We start from the raw sequence: 19,560 nt of genomic DNA, 5'->3' as shown, positions 1-19,560 counted from the left end.
TTGTTGATCCTCCCTTCTGGGAGAGGATCAATGACATGAGGAGGGTGATGTCTTGACTTGCAAGTGAATTGAATTTAAGTGAGGCAGAGTTGTTCAGTCATCAGTCTCACTCCTCCAGAGTCCTCTGAGTCCAGTAGTAAGATATAGGTCAAGAGGATGGTGATGTCCCTGGATGCTGCGGGGGACCTTGGCCTTTTTAAGCTAAGGTCTTTTCCAGGTCTCAGTTTGTCTGAGGCAATGTCCATTCAGTAATTGAGGGCTAGGGAAGAAGTAAGGCAAAAGTATCTTCTCAAAAGTATCAGTTTGGGATAGGAAAGACCTTCAGAGTTTTTTGGCTAGAACAGTTCTATTTACAATCACTCCAATTCATTAAAACTCATAAAATTAGCAAATGAGGCTTGGGCTGGAACCTATTATTGGCCAATTAATGAAAGCCAGAGTGATTTAGTTTCAAAGGCATAGTCAAGTAGCTCTATTTGAATCATAATGGGTTTGGAAATACTGAATGATGCAGGATGCAGGGCATACTGAGCAAAAGTAAAAACAGTACCTGCCTTCAAGGAGTTTACATTCTAATAGTGATGACAAAATATTCACACATTTGTCTCCATCTAAGATAGATAAAGAGCAGATATAAGGTAGCCTTAGAGTGGGCAGGCACTGGAAGCTGGGCCTCAGTTTCCCTGTCTGTAAAAAAGATCAGTATACTAGATGGCCTGTGAAGTTCCTTCTAGGTCTATAGTTGTGTGATCTTAGGCTAGGGATGAGACTTGTGTTTTCTAAAGGTAAGTTGTGTGAAGTCAAGGCCACTGTCAGTTAAATGAAATGTATGAAGCTCAGGGACAATATTGTTAATGGAACTCCACATATACTTTTAAATAATATTTTCCAATGAGACTTCCAGATGTTTGGGAATAGGTCTACAATTAAAGCTGATAGGAAGGTATTAATGAACCATAACTTTAATCAATGGCCATATGTGAAAGAAATGAATTTTCATGCCTAATATTCAGCCTAAAACAATTCAGCACTGCCACCCCCAACACTTCCACCTGGAGAAATAGGGGTACATTGGAGAGGGGGTGGTAGATTTGGAATGCGGAGACGGAGTTCGATTCCCAGGCTTGATTCTTACTAGCTATGAGACAATTTTAATTTCTACTTCCATAAAGTGGGAGTATTAATAAGTGCATTTCTTATCAAACAAAATTGTTTTAAGGGAAGATACTTTGTAATAGCCTTCAAGCTCTCTATAAATGAGATGTAACATGTGAGAGGAAAGAACACTGGCTTAGGTCTATCTCTCTACTTGTCTGTAACCTTCTTAGGTAAAGACAGATGCTGCCCAGTGGTAGTCCTTTTCCAAACTTTACCTTGAATTCCATCACAGTAGCATGCCCCTTTAGCAGCTGGTGTCTTTCTCTCTCTGGTCTTCAAAACTGTCATTATCCTGTTTATTTAGTTTAAATAAAGAATGGCAGTAGAGGACTAGGATGGGACCAAGATGACTTTGCTGGGTCTTGTCCTTCATTTTAACCTTCATCTGGTCTCCACCAGATTAAAATGTAATGGGAAAACATTTAACAAAATATAGACAAATACAATAGAACATAGATAATGTTAACATGTCATTCAATCCTGGGTGGTAGCTCCTATTATTATCCCTATTTTACAGTTGAGGAAACTACACTACTAAGCTGTTCCTGCCATCTAAGTATAAGTGCTGATAAGCTGTTCCAAGCTGGATAAGATTTGATACATATGGTCATGGGGGTAGAGTGTGATGTTCAAAAACCAACCTAGGTAAATATGGAGAAGTCACTTAACTTTTCTGGTCGTCAATTTCCTCAACTGGAAAATAAGTACTTTGGGAATAAATGGCTAGTTAAGACCTCCCTTAGCTCTAAATATATGAACCTATGCTCTTACAATGATTATTATACCTAAAGAAGACAGTCAAGAGGACTTTTGACCTACATTTTTACTTTTTCAACTCTAACACATTTTTATGAAACTGATCTCTGCTTTAGTATTAAGGACATTTTTTGATGTGAATATGAGAAAAGAAGCTGCAGAATTTGGCAAATTATTTTCAACCACAGACTGTATCTTCAGTCACAAATCAGTGATAGGTACAGAAAATATGATTCCATCATATTATTTTTGGCTTAAACATTTTTTTTATTTGGTAGTGTAAATTATGGCCTTAAAGATGGGTCCATCAATAAGTGGTCCATCATACATATGTTAAGGTACAAGATCTTTTATAAATATAATAACCTATGATTATTCAATGTTCAACAACCATTCAACAAACCTTTGTTTATTAAAATTAAGTAAGGTATAAAACAAGCAGAAATTAAGGGGAAGGGGAGGGAATAAACATTTATATAGTACTAACCTACTATGAACCAGGCACTTTGCTAAGCACTTCCCCTCCTCCCTGATGTCATCTCATTTGATCTGAACAACAACCCTGCTAGGTAAATACTATTATGATCTCTATTTAATAATTTACGAAACTGAACAGAAGTTAAGTGATTCGCCCAGAGTCACATAGCTAGTAAGTATCTGAGGCCAGATTTAAACTTAAATTTTGCTTACTCCAGGACCAATAGTCTATCTACTGCACCACTAGTTGTGATGTTTGGCAAAGGTATTTTCATTGACATGGAAAACATGCTGGATCGAAATGGAAGAGAAATTCTGTATGGATGATGAAGTTTTACAGTTGCTTGCTGATAGATAATGAGCTGGGACTAGAATCAGATAAGAAGAAAGTTTGTATTAGGGAAAATTTTCAGTCATTTTAATGATCCCAGGTTACTTGCTGTACAACCCCATTTTTTTACACTAGTTTTCTAGAAATGATCATATTTGGTTTGCATACTTTGTATTCAATAATAATTATAACAAAAATAACTAAAATTTATATAGAAATTTAAGGTTTGTAAAACACATCATGTATATTATATAATTTCATCCTCACAACAACCATGGGAGATAGATGCTATGATAATTTTCATTTTACAGATGAGAAAATTGAGACATATATAGCTATGTATCTTTTGAATATATATTCTCTCTCTATATATAATTCTATGTAGCATATCTGTTCTTTATAGAATTCTATATGTATTTATACCTATATATAGTATATATAGGAATATATATAGAACACACATATGTATATACACACATATACATATATACATACATGGAGACAGACAGAGACAAAGGGAGGAACAGGTAGGGAGAGAGAGGGGCAGCTAGGTAGATCAATAGAGAGAACACTGAACATGAGTCAGAAAGACCTGAGTTCAAATCTGATCTCAAATACTAGCTGTGTGACCCTGGGCAAGTCATTTAACTTCTGTTTGCCTTAATGTACTGGAGAATGAAATAGCAAACCATTTTAGTATCTTTACCAAGAAAACCCCATGGACAGTATTGGTGTGTTGTGTTCTACAGTGTCATAAAGAGTCAAACAAAACTGAATGACTGAACAAGAACAAGATATTTATCGTCTATCTATCTATCTATCTATCTATCGATCGATCGATCGATCGATCGATCGATCATATAGACAATGCTGCAGGTGGACTCTGAATTAGGCTCATAAGCAAATGGGAGAGATTGGAAATGATTGATTCGAGAAAATTGTATTGTGCTTTTAATCATCCTAAGTTGTTTCCTAAGACAAAGGCTGGCTGTCTTTTTAACATCAATATTCTCTTAGTGATGTTGTATGGTTGTGAGTCATCGAGTGATGCTGTGTGATTGTGCGTCATGCAATACCACAGTCTCTGAATAGTTGATGTTGTGGGTCATCCAAAAGTCAAGGAAGAATTACATGGTGCTGATGTGTGGGCGGTGATGTATTTATCAACAAGAACTTGCTGAGGAGGCAGAAGAAATGAGAAAAGATGCTGTGTGACCAGAAAAGGAAGTGGACCATTCAGGTGGAAAACCAAGAAAAACTGAGAGACTTAGAGAAAAATTGAAGGGATAGACTGGGGGATTTATGGAAAGATACAGACACAAGCTTTACCAAGCATAGGAAGAATTAGATAGGTTGCAATATCAATCAAATCTCAGATCCAGTGAAGTATATGTTTAAATTCATCATTCTTTCCCTGTGAGAAGATTTTTAATAAGGATTGGAGTACAGTAACACTGAGCACTTTGTTTATATGCCTTTGGCAGGCAAAAATAGGAGGGCAAGGGAATTGACCTGGACTGGGGACTGTTCCTGGTGAACATTGAGAATACCACCAAAATACGAAAACCATGGCAAACAGGAAAAACAGAGTAAAACAAATGATTATGACTCAAGATTCAGATGGTAGCTGCTGTTGACCACCACTTGTTCAACTCAGCTGCTTTTATCCATGTTGTCTTCATTTCTATTATTTCGACTTGTTAAATTTTGTCCCTGTACCCATATTTTGAAAATTAACACATGTTCATTCTCTCTCTTCCCACTGTTTGCTTTCTCTTTCCATTCCTCTTCCTTGCTTCCTGCTGCTTCTCTTTTCTCCTCCCTCTCTTCACTGTCCCTGTCATTTAATCTTTGTCTCTTTTCCCATTATATTCTACGGTCCATTTAAAATGATGACATTGATCTAGTTTCGCCATGTTGACATGGCAACAAAAATAGTCAATTTAAGTGAAAAAAAAAATCAAGTCTGTTTTTCAGTATCACATGGAAGAAATATTAGCATGATTGCCACCTGTTTAGAAGAACTGAGGAAATTACACCGATGTTTCCCCATTGTATAGGATAGCTTCATAATCTTAATTATGTCCAAGCACTGAATATTAGAACTGGAAGAAATGATCTGGTTCTAATTCACTCCTTTTACAAACAAGGAAACAGAGACATAGGGAAGTTTGGTAACTTGACCAATTTTACACAACTAGCATATGATAAAAATAAAGCGCATGGTCAGGGCAAGGTAATGGCCATTTTATAAAGTGCTTACTGTGTGCCAATCACTGTGTTAATTGCCTGACAGAAATACAAGAAAAATGAAAGGCAGCCTCTGCCCTAATGGTTGTACATTCCAACTGGGGACATGAAAAGGAATGATGTTTAACTTTAGAACAATGAAGGTTGTCTATCTTGGGCCTGTCCCCAAAGCATAGACACTGGGGGAAATTTACCAATGAAAGAATGGGGCCAGTCACAGAAAGATGTTCCAGAATGGGAAGGATACAGGGGCAGATGCATAACCCAGAGTGGGAGGCTGAGACTGCAGTTGAGGCAGGATGTTGAAGTGCAGAAAGTCAGAAACACAGGTGAGAGAATTATGGGGAGTTCGTTGACTTCCAGGCTCGTAGATTTTATTTTATTTTGTCTTTTTGGTGTTATTTCAAAATCCAAAGATTGATATATGAAATACAAATGAAATGACATATTTGTGATGAATAATACCTCTATATGATTACAAAAAGTACTGTGGGAGGAGAGGGGATTAACATTAAGGTCAATAATGTCTATAGGAATTAGATGAAATAAAAGAAATTACACATTCTCTTATTTACATTAATGATTATACAAGTTGTGCATAGAGAGGTGGCTTTGTAGTCAAGAAGACCTGATTTTAAATTCCATTCTGATGCATACTGACTGCATTAATCTGGGCAAACCAATCAGCCTCATAGTGTCCTAGACAATCTCTAAGGCTATAGGTTACAGAGAAGGTATTGGTAGAGGAAATTCCTCATGAAGAGTTCCCTCTATAAAGATCTAATTTTAAAAATTCCTGAAGATTCATAGAAGATTATTGGAAAGGAATAGGAGAGTTCACTTAAACTATGACCTTGTATTTTACCAAGTTTACACTTAAATCAACTACTTAGAAGTCTAGCCTGTTTTTAAAGTCTCCAGGGAAGTTTGCTTGGGATCCTTTAATGTTGAAACACCTTGAGCTGTTTGATAGATTAGAAAAATCATTCCTATTGCCTTTTTGCTGTATCCTAATCTCATGTACTCTTAGCAGGGAATATGAAGACACATAGGATATTTTTTTCCTGAATATCTAGGCCTGGAATGATTTGGAAAAGTCTATGCCTAGTGCTTGCTCATGCTATTAGTGTTAGAAAACCTGTAGGCTTATATTCAGTAGGTCTTTATGTCTGAATAATTTATGTGTTAGTTGTTTCAAAGGCAGCACTGAGAGGGATGTAATAAGTAAAGGTTGATATAAGTCATGGACATTAGGCTTTTTGTATATGGCAACCAAGAATTATAGATGTATGCAACAAAATTGGAAAGGAATGTGAAAGATCATTCAGTTCACTCTTTCTCTCCTTAAATTTACAAGTGAGGAAACTGAGTCCCAAATGACAATAGCTTATATTTATAGAATCTTAAAGTTTGCAAAGAAGTTTCTATACCATACCTCATTCAAGCCTCAAGACAACCATGTATAGGTCTGACTATTCCCATTTTAAAAATAAGGAAACTGAGCCCATACAGAAGCTAAAGGACCCTGACTTTCATATTTATGTGGCTTGCAAGTGTCAGAGATGGAATTCAAACCAACATCTCATTGACTCCAGACTCTACTACACAAAATTATCTCCTGGATGGATTGAATGACTTACCAAAGCAACAGAGGAGCAGATTTCAAATCCAGGTATTCTGTTTTAGCCTCCCTCTCCCTTTTTAATTTAATATTTTGTTTTCCTCCCAATTACATGTAAAAACAGTTTTTAACATTTGCTTTCAAAATTTTGAGTTCCACATTGCCCCCCACTCTCTTTGCCCTCATCCCTCTTTGAGAAGGCAAACAATTTGATACAGGTTATACATGTTCAGTCATGCAAAGCATATTTTCATATGAGTCATGTTGTAAAAGAAAACATAGACCAAAACAAATGGAAAATAAAGTAAAAAAAGTATGCTTCGATCTGTATTGACTCCATCACTTCTTTCCCTGGAGATGGATAGCATTTTTCATCATAAGTCCTTCAGAATTGTCTTAAATCTTGTATTGCTGAGAATATCTAAGTCATTCACAACTGATCATCATACAATATTGCTGTTACTATTATAAACTGTTTTCTTTCTTCTGCTCACTTCACTTTGCATCAGTTCACATAAACCTTTCTAGGTATTTCTGAGAGAATCCTGCTCATCTTTCCTCATAATAGCACAATAATATTCCCTCACAATTTCATACCATGCCTTGGTCAGCCATTCCCCAATTGATGGATATTTCTCAATTTCCAATTTCTTGCCACCACTAAAAGAGCTGCTATTAACCAAATCCCACTACTCTCAATGGTAAGAGGTTAAAACCACTTGTCATAATCAAAGCAGCAATTATTATACATGGGATACATCACTTTATGTCTTAAAGACTTGATGTCAGGCCTGATTTTCTGAAATCCTGATAAGATTTTTCATATGAAGGTGTCTTGTTTCCTAGGTTTATCTGTCCCATATCTTATGATTGCAATACTTATGGTCACTTAGAAATGCTTTGGGGATGGTTCCCATGTGTTTCCCTCTAAAATAGAGACTTTTCTACTGTGCAAACTTACAGCTGTTTGTTTGGCAGCAGAAATAGCTTGCTTTATAATGTTTCATTTTAAGAAAAATCCAAAGGAACAAATAAGTCATAGAATTTTTACCATTATCATTCAATTCATTAAACCCCTAAAGTATTGAGGTAAAGAGGTAGAGAAAAACTGAGATGAAATAATTTGGAGTACTTCTTTTTTTGGAGTTCAGGTTTGGTATAAAATTTTTTTCAGAGAAGTCATGCTTTCTTAAAGTACCTTCAAATAAAAGGTGTTCAGAAGTGGGATAGCTTCTATTCTAATACTTCTCCCTTTGTGCTTTCCCAAGTGACATCCATCGAGGTACTTGACTAAGCTTTCAGTCCACCATCTGTAAAGCCTATGAGATAATGAGGAAACAACTGCTGGACTCAATTTCCTCATCTGTAAAATCAAGGAATTGGACCAGATGTTCTGTAAGACTGGATCCAGCTCTGACATTCTGTGATGTGAAAGTTTGAAGTGTATATACACACTAGTCAACATAAGTTTTAAAAAGGAAAAAAAGTCAGTCTCATATTAGGATGTTTTGTATATACAATTTAAAATAAATAGTTGGACCCCGAGTAATTGACTTAATTTTTTCCATTTTCAGATGCTGCATAATTTCATCCTGTTTGATTAGTGCTTCATAAAACATCAACAAAATGTCCCATAAACTCTCATCAATATTATTAGATATTAATGGGAAATTAAAATTAGCTACAGGCTATATTATAAAAAGAAAAACATGATTTTGGGCAATTGGATAGAATTAAATGTTCTTAATTCTCAATTTAACTCTATATCCACTTCCCTAAAAATACATATGCACACAACATCACTACTAACACCTCAACCATAAAAATAGTTCTCTCCAATTCTTTTGTAATAGACTTTAAAAAATATCAACATGTATATTTAAGATTTAACTGTGTATATGGCTCTTGGGGTTGATGGAAAGAATGAAGACAAATACATAGCACTAAAATTCCTAATAAACATATTTTGATACCCTAAATTGATATTTAAAGAGGTAATGAGAATGAAATTTTGTGTGGTTTAGAAAAAAGTTTATTATTCACCAGGTTGGGATATATCTTGATGAATCAAATAGGATTATTATCTTTTAGAACTAAAAAGTTCTAAATTATTATCTAAATTATTAAAGATAATACTAGCTGACATTTAGTGCTATAAAGTTTGCACTGTGTTTCACATACGTCATCTCATGTGACCCTTAAAACAACCCTGTGAAGTAGATGCTATTATTACTTTACTGCCGAGAAAACTCAGACTGGGGAAGGTTATATAACTTATCCTTTGTCCTCATCCAGACTGCTCTGTCAGTATTTTCACATTCCATTCCCCTTGTTCTGACTTCATTTTCCTCCCCCTCTAATATCAACCCAATAACAGCCCATTTCGATTCTATACTGCCCTCTGGTCTAGAATCCCTTGCACTTTTGTTGTATTATATGCTTCTCTCTTACTAACCTCAGTCCTGGCTTTATTTCAATGTCTGCCTCCTCTGTTCCCATTTAGAAACGACGAGATCCTGCCAATTGGGTATGATATTGTTAAGGGCTAAAATTCTAGCTAGTCTGTCTAAAATATCTAATGAGTGGTTGCCAATAAATTATAAGCTTTAGCAAGAGTTAGACTTTTAAGCATTTATTAAGGAGAATAAGAATTTGGTAAAGAGAGAGAAAGTCCTAGATTCCTATCTATTAAAGGGAGAGCACATTTCTAGCTCCGCTCTCCACCAGAGTCCCAAGGAAAGAGCCAGACAGAGCGCTAGTCTCTTCCTTCTTCCTCCCACTACCCAACATCACTTCCTGATGCCAAAGAAAAGACTCCTGGTCTTGCCCTCAAAGACCTTCATTTCATGGGCAGAACTCTTCTACAGTAAGTCTCCAGCAGGTGGCATCATTCCAATTGTTACAATATCCAACTTCAAGTGGATGCTCACTACAGCAAGACTATCCTCTTTCTAAGTGATTCTCCTGCTCACTCCCCATAGAAGCTGTTTCAAACCTTCCCTTCTCAAAACACCACAATTCTTTCTCCCATTTTTCTCCACTAAAAACCTTGCCTCTTGCTTTACTGAGAAAATTGAGGCTATTCGACGTGAACACACTCTGGACAATTCTCTTCATCTCAATCCCTCTTGGTATCATCTTCTACTTTTTTCTCCCTTCTCTTACTATCTGAAAAAGAGATGCCCCTTCTCCTTGTTAAGGCTATCTGCATCATATATATGATTGTATCTACTTCTGTCAATCAACCAACCAACTAATCAATAAACAAACATTCATTAAGAACTTGCTATGTGCTGAACACAGTACTAGTGACTGGGGATATAAGTACAAAAAATTAAATAGTCCCTAATTTCCTCACTTTCAATGAGCCTTTTATCATGTAAGCTCATGGAGATTAGGTGGGAGGACAATATGTACATATTAAAATGTATTATATTATGTAAATATAAAACCCAACATGTTCAAAACTAAAACTATTATTTTTTTCTCCAAAACTCAATTTCTAAACTTCTTTATATATGTCAAAGGTACTGCCATCCTTCTGGTCTCCCACATTCCCACATTCAGAACCTTGGTGTTATCCTCAATTCTTCATTCTCTCTCACCACATAGCCAATCCAGTTCTGTATCTTGCCATGTCTACCTACACTACATCTCTTATATCTCATATAGCCCATGTAAAGAATTAATTGTTATTTGAGGTTTTTATGCCTCGGCACGCACTGGCCTGGGGTTCTGCAAACTGCACGGTGCTCCACCCACTGATTGTAGCTGTTGCCAGGGCTCTGGCACCTCACATCATCACCACTCGCCCACGCCTACATGGGCCTGGCAAAATCATAATGATTGGAAGTCTAGTGAGGGCAGTCATGTGACTGTCATAGCGGCCATCCCATTGGCTGGGCTGTGTGGGGTGTTTCTAGGTTTGGGGAGGAGAATTGGGCATTCTAGGTAGAAGCTGGAAAGAGACAGGCGTTCTGCTTCATATTTTCCACTGATTCCTGGGTGGTGTTATTTTTTCAGGTATTATAATTTCCCTTTCCCCATTTTAATTCCTTTCCCTTGATCCTACAGATCCTGTTTGTGTGTGTGTGTGTTTATTTTTAAGTTTGTTCTTGTTAAAATAAATCTTGTTCTGTTTTGAGGGAGGCTGCCTGTCTCCTTCCTTGCTCCAATATTGCTGCGAGCCCCTTAGCTAGCACTTCCCAATTAAAAATTGGTCCCCACACCTTGTCTCTATTTACACAGCTACCAATTTAGTTCATACTCTCAATTAGTTTAGTTCATGCTCATTATTACTCTTGCTAGATTATTTCAAAAGTCTTAAGTTTGGTTTCCCTCACTCATCTTTCTCCACTCCCATATCTCTTCTCACTCTAGTCAAAGTACTTTTCCTTAAGTGAAGATACAACTATGTATCTCCCCATCTCACTCAATTTGAGTGGCTTTCTATTGCCTCTAGCATTAAATATACATTTCTTTATTTAGACTTTAAAGCTCTCTACTAAGTGTCCCTAAACTATGTTTCCAGCCTTCTTGAACATTTTTATCCCTCCCTCACCCTGTGATTCATCCTTTTCTTTGTTCCTCATAGGTAATATTCCTCCCCATGCCTTTTTTGTGCTAGTCTTAGCACATGCCTGGAATTCACTCCCTTATTAAGACTACCTCATGGGGCAGCTAGGTGGTACAGTGGATAGAGCACCAGCCCTAGATTCAGGAGGACCTGAGTTCAAATCTGGTCTCAGGTACATGATACTTACTAGCTGTGTGACCTTGGGCAAATCACTTAATCTTAATAGCCCAGCCAAAAAAAAAAAAAAAAAAGGCTACCTCATAAAGACTTCTTTCTTTAAGAGGCGACTCAAGCATCATCTTTTTTCATGAAGCCATTATTGATTCTCCCTACCTCCATTGCTAATGGCCATCCACCATTGTATTTAAGTACTTTTTATGTATTTATATTTATTCACTTTATATTTATGATGGAAGGAATGGCCAAGACTAGTAAAGTTGCATATATGTAGGTACTGGTTGTCTACCCAATTAAAATTTAAGCTCCTTACTAATAGACATTGTTTGATTCTTTGTTACATATATCTACAGTGTCTCAAATATAGCAGGGATTTAATGAATGTTTGTGGATTGATTGACTTTCCCTGGGTCAAATAGCTAGGAAATATCTGATGTAGGTTTGAATCCAGATCTTCTTGATACCAAGTTTAGTCCTCTAACCCTTATACTATGCTCCCTCTTCACTATGTCATGGTACCCATTAGCAGTCTGATGAAACTTAGGAACCTGTTCTGAGAATAATGTTTTTAAATGCATAAAATAAAACACAGAGGATTACAAAGGAAAGCAATTATATTGAAATACTTAGCAAATACTACAGGAACAATATTCATGGATACCAGGTTAATATCTGCCCTTAGGATAATCTCATCATTTAAATGTAAATATATTGGTTCTGCATGGAATTGTGGAAAAAAGGACTGAACTTAGACCTGGCTTTTGAGTTTTCATTCTGACACTAAGCTACATGATACTGGGTAAGCAGCTTCAACTCTCTGAATCTGTTTCATTATCTGTAAAATTGTATGAAATAATTATTATACTCCTCACTGACAGGGTTCTTTTGGGGAAAGTAGCTGGTGGGGGAGGGGAAAAGCATTTATTAAACACCTATTATGTGCCAAGAGCTTATAGTTTTTTGCAACTATTATAATATGTAATCCTCATAACAACTCTGGGACATAGGTCCCATTATTTCCCCCATTGTACAGGTGAGGAATCTGAGGCAGACAGACCAGGGTTACACAGGTAGTAAGTGACTCAGGTCAAATTTGAACTCAGGTCTCCCTGATTCCAGACCTAGCCCTGTATCTGTTGCACCACATAATTGCTACTTTTATAAACATTCAAGTGTTTGGTGTAAGTTAATATCATCGCTTGCCCAAAGGCACATAATTAATAGTAAAACCTTAATTAGAACTAGCATCTATCATGATCAAAGGAGCCTCATAGATACTATGTTTGCGTAGTTTTATTTATTAAATTGTAAGATTTTGGAGCCATAATTTCTGAGATACAAACTATTTTTTTTACAGATGGGGAAACAGGCTCTTAAAAATTGTACTTTGCCGCCTTAACAAAAAATATAGTTGGAGCTAGGTCTATAAATGGCATAGACACTGGACAAAAAGTAGGAAAAAAGTAAATCAAAGAAATGGTTTATACATAAAATACTAAATATTCTGCTATCTCTAAGGATCTCAATTTGTCATGTCTCCTATATGTACCTGTTTATGAGTGGGCAATAAGGCATTTAGGCAGTTCATTGTACTATAATTTTTGGAGGGGGTTATAATAATATTTGAGTAACATGACATCAATAATTTCAACTTTGTATTAATAATACAGTCCAAAAATTTTTTAAATTTAACATATAACTTTCAAAATATTACATGTGCTCTGTCTAGAAGTGCTGCTTGTATGTATAAAAAGTTGAATCAGTTCATAATAGTTTATAATTCTGTTAATGTGTTCATTTTATAAAATAGAGGATTAAAAAATATTTCTCTTTTCTCCTCTTCCCAATCTTTCTACCTATATGCTGAAGAGCAGGGACTGCTCTTTGTAATGTATCTCTCTCTTTTATTCCTTATTTTCTCTTTAAGTTACTTGTGATGAAAAGGAAATAGTTTTACAGAAGTGCCCACTCAGTCTATTAGGCAAAACATCAATTGTGAAACCCCCCTCTCAATTATTTCCATTAGAGGAAGGGAGTAGTGTCTATTTGGTTCTTTTCTGAAGCTAAGAAGTAAAGGGATTTTTTTTTTCCTCTCGGTCATGATCCCAAACTTTTATTTCCTTCAGACAATCTGTAGGGTGCTCTGACAACTAAGCAAAAGATATGCGAAACCTCACGATATCTTACATAATTTTTGTCATGATTTCATTCTCTTTCCTTCCATTCTACTGAAAGGAAGCATAAAGTGCAAACTAGAAACAGGCTATTGACCTGCCTCAATATGGAGGACACAGCTGATGATTTAAAGGCATTGAAATATGGACTCTCAATTCTAGTGGGAATTTATTTTATTAAACTCTAGTTGGTCTCATTTCACTGCCCAGCTTCAAGAGCAAAAAGACAATAAGGGATATAAACTTAAGTGATTTTCTGCAGTTAAAATTGTTCTGGTATTTTAAAAAGCTGAATGCATTGACATTTGCCAAATGTAAATGCATTTTCCATCAGCTCAGCCAAGAGGAGTTGGATAACTTTGTTAATTTCTCAAAGGAACTACAATTTTCTCTACTTTCACAAGCTTTAGAAATTGGGGTTCTAGGTCTCTTTCCTACAATAGTAAATAACAGTGGAAAGGTACTTTGACTTAACTAAAAGTCAGTGGTGCCAATGAAACACCTCAGACCCTGAGGTCTGAGGGGGAAGCAGAAAGATAATTTAAAGGAAGGACAAAGAGAGAACTCTGGATGATCATGTTTAGAATACTGTGTTCTGCTTTGGGTACCACATTTTAGAAAGAGCATTGACAAGCTGTAGCACATCTAGAGCAAGGTAGCCAGTATGGTGTTGGAACTCAAAAGCATGCCATTCTAACACACATCAGTTGAAGGAACTAAGGATCTTTAAATTGGAGGAAGAAAGACAACAGTGGGAAGGACACAGTGGCAGTCTTCAAATATTTTAAGAGTTATTGTGGGGGGTAGCTTGGTGGCTCAGTGGATAAAGCACCAGCTCTGGATTCAGGAGGACCCAAGTTCAAATTTGGCCTTGGACACTTGACACTTGACACTAGCTGTGTGACCCTGGGCAAGTCACTTAACCCTCATAGCCCCACAAAAAAAGAGAGAATAAGAGAGAGAGAGAGTTATTATGAAGGAGAAGTAAACTTTTCCTTGACTCTGGAGGTCAAAACTGCATTGGACCAAGGATCTATAGGTTTTCTTCTAGCTCTATATCTAAGATCCTGTGAAGTTATAGGAAAATATTTCAGCTTAATTTAAAGAAAAATATCGTAAGCATTAGAGCTCAGAGTGAAGTGATCTTCTAGATGTAAAGAATATTCTCTCCTTGGAAGTCTTCAAACAAAGGCAGGTCCATCATTGGACATATTCAAAGGAAGATACATGCTTCAGGTAAGAGCAAGACTATAAATAGAGTAATGCTGTTTATAAGAGTTGTTATTGTTTAGGAACCAGAAGACCTTCTTCACAGCTTGCTGATTATTTCAACCCAGGTTGTAGGTTGACTTTCCTGTAGAAGGCTACTTTCTTCTACACAAACAGAAATGCTATTTCATATACAAAAAAGTCTTCCCCCCCCCCAATGTGAACCTAAATGAATATAACAAAGCAAAACAAACTTCAAAGCCCCTGTTTTAATGATAATCAGTGGTGGCTAACTTTGCATGCAAATGGCAATACACATTCATCTTTCAAAAAATAATCCCTGATTATATAAAAGGACCAGTTCAAATTTATATTTTTAAGAGCAAGAGAATATCATTTTGTACACTGAATTTATGAGAAGCCATCCATTAGAAAAAACAAATTATTAGAATGACTGTTTTTAGAGCTAGTAGAAAGTTTATGAGATAACCTAATTCAGATCATTATCAGGACATAATAAAGTATCTTTCATGTGCTAAGAAACTGCTGAAAGTTTATTGAAAAAAATAAGTCAATTATCCTCATTTAACATTTACTTATTTAATGCAATTCCTCTATTGCAGTCCTTCTCTGATGCCTCATCACAATGTGGTTGTGACACTTAGTTCTCAAAGGCTGTGTCAGTATAGTTCAATCTAATTTAGAGATATAAAATTTCCTCTAAGAACTTATTTGGCTGCAAACCATAAGTTTTGGTATGTTGTCTCATTATTGTCATTCTCTTGAATGAAGTTATTGATTGTTTCTATGATTTGTTGTTTGACCCACTCATTCTTAGGATAAGATTATTTAGTTTCCAATTAATTTTTGGTCTATCTTTCCACAGCCCTTTATTACACATAATTTTTATTGCATCATGATCTAAAAAGAATGCATTTACTATTTCTAATTTTCTGCATTTGAATGTGAGGTTTTTATGCCCTAATACATAGTCAATTTTTGTGTATTTGCCATGTACCACTGAGAAAAAAGGTATATTCTTTTCTATCCTCATTCATTTTTTCTCCAAAGGTCTATTATATTTCATTTTTCTAAAATTCTATTCACCCCCCTAAGTTCTTTTTTATTATTTTTGTGATTAGATTTATATAGTTCTGAGAGGGGTAGGTTGAGGTCCCCCTGTTTATTTCTTCCTGTAACTCACTGAACTTCTCCAAGAATTTGGATGCTGTACCACTTGGTGCATACATGTTTAGTATTGATATTACTTCATTGTCTATGGTCCCTTTTTAGCAAGATGTAGTTTCCTTCCTTATCTCTTTTAATTAGGTCAGTTTTTTCTTTTGCTTTGTCTGAGATGAGGATTGATACCCCTGCTTTTTTTATTTTAGCTGAAGCATAATATATTCTGCTCTAGCCTTTTACCTTTACTCTCTGTAGGTGTTTTATCATTGATTCCCTTCACTGAGTTTATCATAGTAATTGTCAATAGTGAGAATTCTTTTTTGTTTCTTATTAATATTTTAGCCTCTTTTGTGAATTTTAAAGTTGAGTTATGCTCCTGGGGCACAGTGTGCACTTTCCAGAGCTTCTTTTGCTAGGAGCCAGTGGCTAAGTCACCAGCTTTATGCTCTGAGGCATCAGCAGGTTGCAGCTTGCTCACTGTACTGGAGTGGCCCAGCCTAGTTGGGCCTATTGGGTAGTCAATACTCCAGCTGTGTTGGGGCTGGAGGCCTCACAACTGGCCTACTGTGCCAGTAGCTTACTAAGCTAGGATGGCAAGTCCCCAGCTGCTGACCTGTGCTGTGACTGAGAGCCTTTTGCTGGCTTGCCCAGACACCCTTTGTGCTGAGCTGTGCTCCCCTTTTACTCAGATGAAACAGACCTTTCCTGAAAATCTTCTAGGTTATATTAAGTCAGAAGATTGTTTCACTCTGTTTTCTGTTTTGTTTGCTTGTTTGTTTGTTTTGGGTTTTGCAGATCCAGAATATATTGAGATGCCTAATTTAACATTATTACTGAGGGAAATTTAGGAGAGCTCAGGCACCTTGCTGGTTTACTCCACCATCTTGGCTTTGCCTGCAGAGCTCCAATGTAGTTCGGTCTCAAACAGATTTAACCAGGATTGAATATAGACCTAGAATTGTGCTACATTGTCCAACCAGTGGCCAAACCAGCTACATTTGGAGAAGCCCATCAAGAGGTTGTCCAAAGAATAATGAATTATTTGGCCAAATCAGCACTAAAAGACCAATTAGTAAATTAAATAAATGTTGTCATCATTTTTGGTGAATGGACTGCCCGCACCAATACAACTGCATCCTTGAATTAAATAATTTTTCGCTACTAGTGTATAAATTATATACTCATTTCACAAATGAGGGAGCTACTTTTCAAAGTGTTCCAATTACTATGACCCAAGACCACTGAAATACTAATTCATTGGATCATAAATCTAGAACAGAAAAAAATAGTAGAGGCTGATTGTGTAATCCCTCAATTTTGGAGATGAGGCAACTGAGACCGAGAGAGATTAGGGTAGTTGTCCAGTTACATAGATAATAAGTAGGATAGGCCAGGATATATCCTTAGACCATCAAACTATTAATCTAGTGACATTTCCATTATAATTACTGACTCTCTGATGGTAAAGAAATGGCCTTAGAACTCAGATACCTTTGTCTCCTTTTGTACAAAACTGTTTGCTTGAAAACATATTTTTTACATTCCATGTGCTAGAATAAAGAAGGGCCTAAGTTATGAAGAGTTCTAAACAGAAGATTTTTTATTTGCTCTTTGAGGTGATACACACACACATCCTCTGGAATTTATTGAATTGGGGGAGGGGGTGACATGTTTAGACATGTGCTTAAGAAAGATCAGTTTGGTAGCTTGTTTGAAGATAAACTAGAATAGGGAGAAAATTGAGGCAGAAAAATCAAACAGCAATCCAGGAATGAGGTGATACAGGACTGGACCAGGATGGTGGCAGTGCATATATGAGAATTTTTAATGAAAGTAAACTTTACAGGACACAGTAAAAGATTAGATAGAGGTGAGAGAGAGTAAAGAATCAAGAATGACATCTAGTTGTGAAGCTGTGCACTAGGAGGATGGTAGTACACTCAACCATAACAACGAAGTTGGGAAGAGTGGAGGATTTGGTGGGGGGGAATGTCTATGGGACATCTGGTTCAAAGTTTCAAACTAGCAGTTTAAGAAAGACTGGGCATCATGAGAAAAGTTAGGGTTGGACAAATAGATTCTTGAATTCTCTGCATAGAGAAAATTGGTATCCCAATAATTGTCAAGATCATCAAATTAAATGGTACATAGAGAGAAGAGAGTTCAAGACAAAGCAGACCTGGAAGAAGACCTAGCAAAAGAGACTAAGCAGTAGAAGACAAATAGAAGGTACACTTAGTGATATCAATGTCACAAAAACCTAGAGAACAGAGAGTATTGAGGGAAAGAAGATCATCAGTATCAAAGGCTATAGAGAGCTCAAGAAGGGTAAAGAATGAGAAAAGAGAATTCATTTTGACAATGAGGATTTTATTGTTAACTTTGAGGGAAACAATTTCAGGTGAAAGAAGAAGCTGAAATGGAGGCACTGATTGCAGATGACTTTCTCAAGAAATTTAGCAATAAAAGAGAGGAGGGATATGGGACGGTAGCTTATAGAGATGGATGGAGGGATCAAGTGAATATTTGTTGAGGTTGGAGGATACACAGGCATATTTTTAGGCAATAGGAAAGCAACCCGTAGCCAGGAAGAGATTGAGGATTAGACAGAGTGGGGATGACAGAAAGGGCAGGATGCTAGGGAAGAAAGGGTAGAATGAGATCACTTGTACATGGGGACTGTATTATTCCAGGACTGTTCATGTAAATTACGGCTGTTAGACAGGAGGCACATTTAAATGTCACTGTTGTTGTACCAAATTGGACACTCCTTTCTGCTCTAATGTGATTTGCTAATGACTGATAGAAGCCTTGTAATACAAAGACTTGGGATCTTTGTTCTTACACTTAATAGCTATGTATAACTGGGCCTCAGTTCTATTACTTGCAAAACTGGGATAAGAATGATTATATTGCTGTGAGGAAAGACTTTTGTAATCTCAGAGGTGTGATGTCATTATGCGCTATTATTCAAAGGGTAAGTTAAATTGCTTTTACTTTTTGATATTTAACTCACATATATTATTATCCTGTAATTGTGAGGAACGTTTTGATTTTTTGGAAATTTAGCTATCCCCCTGTCAGTCATCTTGATAAAGTACAAATTCAAATTTCTTGTATTCTATAATCCAAAAGAAATACAATTATCTCCCTCTCCACCAAAAATCAAGCAGGCCAACAAACAACCCAACCCCTTTCCCAAATTTCTGTTTTTGGTCACAGTACCCAAATCCTTCTAGTTACATGAGTTGCAGTCATCCTACCAGATTTCCCCACATACAATTACTTGAGAAATTTTCCCTATTCTTCATCTATAATATCTCTTGTATTTACCCTCTTCCCTATATGTGCACAACCACCACCCCAATTCATGCTTAAGGGAAACTGACAAGCCAAGGGTCACTCTAAATTTACAAATCTGGGTCAGTTGGCAAGATACCTCTTCCTGCTTAAACTCTGTGAAACTAGTTAATACATAGCTACCAAAGTAAAAATTCTGCTATGGAAATAGGCCTCTAACTGATCACTGAAATAGGCCTCTAACTGATACTGCCTCATGTCTCTTTCTTTACTTGCCACTTACCCTTCCATGTCACTCAACAAATTCTACCCATTCTCTTTAATCATTTAGACTCTTCCCACCTTC

The sequence above is a fragment of the Dromiciops gliroides genome, chromosome 1 (assembly GCF_019393635.1).
Source record: "Dromiciops gliroides isolate mDroGli1 chromosome 1, mDroGli1.pri, whole genome shotgun sequence".
In the NCBI taxonomy this organism is placed as follows: Eukaryota; Metazoa; Chordata; class Mammalia; order Microbiotheria; family Microbiotheriidae; genus Dromiciops; species Dromiciops gliroides.
The sequence above is the reverse complement of the archived record's forward strand: the minus strand, read 5'-3'. Positions refer to the sequence as shown.